Below are 5,441 nucleotides of genomic sequence, written 5' to 3'. Positions count from 1 at the left end.
CAGCTTGTGGGACAAACCATGGTGCAAAGACATGGATGATCAAAGAGGGCAATGAAAGGCAGTCTAAGAAGCTGTGGGTGTGCAACATGCCAGAACTGTTTCTGTCAGAATCTTTGTGTGTGTGCCTGGATGGTGTGGGCCTGGGTTTTTTTTTGGTTATACAAGTGGTGAATTCATTTCTGTCACACTTTAAGATTTTCAAATGGATATGCACTTGTTTCATAACTGTAAAGTATTGATGTAAATAAAACTGAGAGTCATATTTTGCATCAGTAGATTCAGTGGTGAATTGCTTTGCAACTTGGCTGCTGTGATTTAGAAATGAACAAACCTTCTCAAAGTGCTCAGGCCCCACTGGGAATGGTTGGCAGACAACCAGCCTCAGAGGACACTCAGAGGAAGATGCTTGTCTCTGTTGGCACCTCCCCACAGGTATTCAGGGATGCATCCCAGAGCTGGAGCTTGTGATTCTCTTCTGAGCCTACTGCAGGAGGATGTATTGCAAAATATTTGATGTTTCACACGAGAAAAGTCAAAAGCATCATGCTGAGTAAATCATAAACATGCTTAAAAACACAACAGTGAGCAAAAGCAAAAACACAAACTCAAACAGTTCCCTCTCTTGAAAACCTAGAGTGATCATGAGCTCCTTATGAAAGTGAAGCTATGATTTTGTCTGAGAAAAAAGGCTTCTGTTTGAAGTTAAAACAATTAGCTTTATTATTTAGGGAAAAAAAATCAAAACCAAATCCAAAACTGGAGAGACATGCAGCTGAATAGCATTTTATAACATATAGGAAGTTTCCCCATTACACTTGACAGGAACAGAATACACTGGAATCAAAGGGGTATGTTAACAACTCAGCATATCTACCCTTTTGGAACTAGTATTAGTCTGTCATATCACCAAAAAATAATAAATCTTTGTAAAAGGCAGCAGTTGCTTTCATGCTCTGGCAGCAAAACCCATCTGGCACCATTGGAAAAGTAAAAAAGGCAACATATCTAAATTACATTGTTAAAACACCTACAGCCTAGTTCATTTTCATATGCTATCCATATGTAAGCTCTGAGCAATAGACAGCCACTTAAAAACTCCCTTGTTCTCTGTGTGTGTGTGTGTGTGTGTGTGTGTGTGTGTGTGTGTGTGTGTGTGTGTGTGATGAGGCGGGGGAGAGGAGAGAGAAGAGAGACAGACAGACAAGGTGAACATGGAGACCTCTGTTTTTATTCTGATGTTTTGAAGCGGAAAATATTGCAAGCCCTAACTGGCACAAAAATAATTACACTGGATAAATAAGTGAATAAATATAATAGCAGGTTTTCACATTTAAAAATTCCTGAAAAGTTTTTTAGCTTTATCAACCCCCTTCCACACCCACCAGAGCATATGGCCCACTGTTTGTGCAAATCAGCCATCTTTGCTTAAAGTGGATGTTTCTATTAACACTGTGACTAATTACTGAAAACAAACATGTGTAAGTATGATCTCTGCTAACTGCCTCTGTCAACCCATCTTTTTCTTCTTGCTATTCAGTCGAAGAGATTAAGATTGCTTGCAAAAGTACAGTAGACCTCCACTTAGCCTGTTAACTGGCATGAATAAACAAAGCCCATCAACCACAACTGACGTCAGGCTTCAAGGAATGTTTTTTACATTAGTTTAAAAAAAGCCCCCAAAAACATTTAAAGTGAAACAATTTCAGAGAACATTTAAACACCGTTTAAACGTTTAAAGAGCTTGGCCATGGGACCAAAGGGGCTGCTTTGGGAGGGGTATTGAGAGCACAGCCATGCAAACCACAGCGCAGGAGCTCACATGGGTGGCAGACGTTTTGTGTTGAGGGCAGCCCACTCTGCCTCAGAGCGCAAGGATGGACATACGTGCACACAAAAGGAGCCTCCAGAGAAGCTTTAATGTCAGTCTTTCTTGTGGTTTTCTCCCATCCAGAAATAAAACCAACAAAAACAACAACAACAAAGTGACTTAAAGCATCCATTTGGTCTTTGTAAGATACAAAGAAGAAAAGATGCAAGCAGAGTTTTCTCCCAAGTGCTCTACAAAAGCTGCTACAACAGCATCACAGAGTGGGGAACAGGAAGCTGCGTGGCTTCTTGTCTTGTTGCCTACTTGGGAGTGGAGGAGAGTGGAGAGACCCAGGCTGCTTCAGAGCATGTCTTCCCTATTACAGTGGAAATACAGGGGAAAAGAACATCTTTATGGTGCAGCCTGAATGTGTGTGCTCTTCCCAGCCCCTGTGTCTGGGCTGGCTGGGGCCCTGTCGAAGCTGTTGGGCTCTGAGCAGCCATGGCCCGTGGTAAAACCAGCTCTCAGCACACTTTGCTCTCACACACACTGACTGCCCCTGAGAGGAGCCTGCTCTACAGGATGGAGAGAGACCTAGAAACCATCTTTACACAGCCATGCTGCCTGTCTAACATGAGCTGTGGGACAGGACCTCAGTGTATTTTACCTCAAGTTGTACATAATGTAAAAACAAATTACATGCTAGAAAATCGCACAAGTCTACATCTGCTGCTTTTTCCAAGCTCATAGTATGGTTAGGAGCCAATTCCCTGTCATTTCTCATCTCTCGCACTTTACACAGGGTGTTTCCTTTATAAAACAACTTGCCTTTGGGTTTAATGATTTCTAAGGAAACATAACTCTGTCAGTGTGCTGTGGTGCTTAATTCCTCCTCTGCTGTTAGTGTCTGCCTGGTGCAGCCCAGGGACACCAGTGTGCTCACTGAACTGTGCATGCACTCCGTGTGCTCTTGGGCTCATGCCCATGCCTAGAAGCTGGTGTTTGATCTAGACTGAACAAGATGGTCCTAGCCTTCAAAGCCAGCATGTTTACATTCCTCTGCTCTATCCTGATTTATTTTTTTTTTTCAAGCACCCTCAAGATAGGTGTCCTGCTGTTAGAATAAATACTTACCTTGAGCACTTCCCTTTTCTCTGGTGGCCTCAACGTGCTTTTGCAGATGTGGAAGCACTGTTAACTCCTTTATATCATGAAAAAATGGCAACACAGTGGTCAGATCTGCAGGACAAAGCAAGGGCAGAGACAGCAAGGAAAAAAGCCACAAATGTCCTCTCATGCAGCCCAACGTGGCCCAGCCTGGTTCAGAATCACCAGCCTTAGTACCTTGGCTTTCCTTCCAGCCACCCTCACCTCAGCAGCTCCTTCTCTCCCTCCAAAACCAGGCCTCCTGGTGCAGTGGGCTGGGGGAGGCATAAAATAGGGACAGCGGAGCAAGGGGTGTGCAGAAATAAAGTCCTTAACTGTCCAATCCTTAACTGTTCACTGCTACGTGGGTTGCAGCCACCAGAGCAGATGTGCTGATCTGGAGGTGGCTGGGTCAGACTGCAAGGTCCTGTGAACCAGACTGGTGAACAGAAGACATGGGAAGGAGTGGGGGGAAACACTTCGGAGAGCAGGAAGTGAACAGGATCAGGGCTCAGCTGGCTCTGTCTTCCATCACAGGGCATTTCGTTGGCTGGAGGAGGGGAACAGCAAAATTCACTGCCATTGGTGACCCATTCAGAAAGGGCCTCTCTCTGCCTGAGACAGTGGCTGCCCATCAGGGACAAGGGCTCTGCCTTGGGGCAATGAGGACAGTGTCTCTGGTTCTTCTCGAGCTCAGTACTGGTACTGACCTCGCATGCTAAGACTAAAGACTTGTAAGGGAAAACCCAGGGATTCAGGGGCTGCTGCTTGTTCCTACTGCTGTGCCCAATACACATGAGGAAATTCAGCTCCAAACATGGCACATACACCACATGAATCAACAGTCTGAGAGCTGGAATAACTGAGGGAGAAGCAAGGGAACTACAGGAAAGCAGCTGCAGCAAGGGGTACAAACTCAAACCCTGAGTTTGCTGCTCAGCTCTTCAGTCAGCTTGTCAGTGTGACCTAATCCTCCTCGGTACACCTCAGAGAGGGCAGTGGAAGTAGAAACATGTTATTTCCTGGCTTGAATCTTATCAGCTTTCCTTTCCTTCTGACAGATATTTTAAATTTGCCACCACTTCTCTGAAGATGCCAAAATATGAAGCAAATCACCCTGTTTTTGGCTGATGTCTCACACTAAGGCAGAGGAAAGCAGATTTATCAGAGTTGACACCACTTCCTGAGTGTGCTCTGTTAACACAGGATCAGGTTCTCACAGCCTATGGATTGGGGGGGAAATGAGTCAAAATGGCAAATTAGTCTACATTTTACCTGTACCTCAGCTTACAAAGTTAGGCACTGCAGTTTAGCACACAGAAAAAAATCAATCTGAGGGCAGGACCTCTCACTCTTCATAGTTAGCATTCCCCAATGCATGGTGTAGGCTGACAATTATTTTCCACTCTCTGAAGCCTGTGGTTTGAACACTGACAAGTCTCTGTTAAAATTCCCTTTCCACTCTAAATGCCATTTAATGGCAGTGTAACTGGAAGGGTCAAAAATCAACTCTCACTTGGCAGTGGCCCCCATCCAGAGCCAAAGCCACATTCCCTGCTGAGGCACAGGAGAGCTTCTCTCTAACAGGTGGTCATTCATAAACACTGGGCCTGCTCAAGAACAGCCTTAACAGAAACTCAAAACACCAAAATGCTTTCAAGAATACAGATTGTACTCATGATAAATTAATCAAATTACTAGAAGCCTAGCAAGAACCTTAAAAGAGGATTTAGTTCAGTGCTGGTGTTCTGACATGAAAAAAGAAAAATGCATTTCACATATCTACAATGCATTTATTTATGCTGCTGCATGTCCTACCTTACATCAACTTGCAAAATGAACAAAAAATACCTCCTCTCTGCTTAACAAGGTGAAGAGCTGATGCTCCATATCAAGAGTCTTAGGGATATTTGGATATATCTATGATTCTACTAAAAACACAAACTGAAAAAAGATCCTTTAAAAAGTATTGATCCATCAAATAGCTTTGCAATGCTCACACTTTCTCTTCTGGGAGGGAGGTGGGGAATGATGCTACCAAATCCCAATTTAAATATCTTTGTGGTCAAGATAATTATTTCATGTCTTAAAAAATGCTATGTGTCTGCAACAAAAAGCAAGAGAATTACAGGGATCCATGGAGGATGGTTTGCACTGGCAAAGCATCAGTGTTTGAACACAGTCAGCAATGTCTGTGTGCTCACAGGAAGTACCTGGGAGCAGACCATGGTACAGAGCTAGGACGAAATACTGGATATAAATGGAAATCACATTGAGGATGTTCTCCTCCTGCTAGGGCAGTCTTAATTTCTGTAACAATCACACTAGAGATGGATTTACTTCTGGAGACAGCATGGTTAATTAAGCCCCGCATGTACCAGAGTACCCTTGGGAACTGCAATGGACAAGGGCTGTAAAAGTTACTGCTCAGTAACACCTCTGGGAAGGTGCTTCCCTTTCTTAATGAGTATTCCCATTAAGTTTAAAA

This window comes from Zonotrichia albicollis, chromosome 1 (genome assembly GCF_047830755.1).
Source record: "Zonotrichia albicollis isolate bZonAlb1 chromosome 1, bZonAlb1.hap1, whole genome shotgun sequence".
Taxonomy (NCBI): Eukaryota; Metazoa; Chordata; class Aves; order Passeriformes; family Passerellidae; genus Zonotrichia; species Zonotrichia albicollis.
This window is presented reverse-complemented; position numbering follows the sequence as displayed.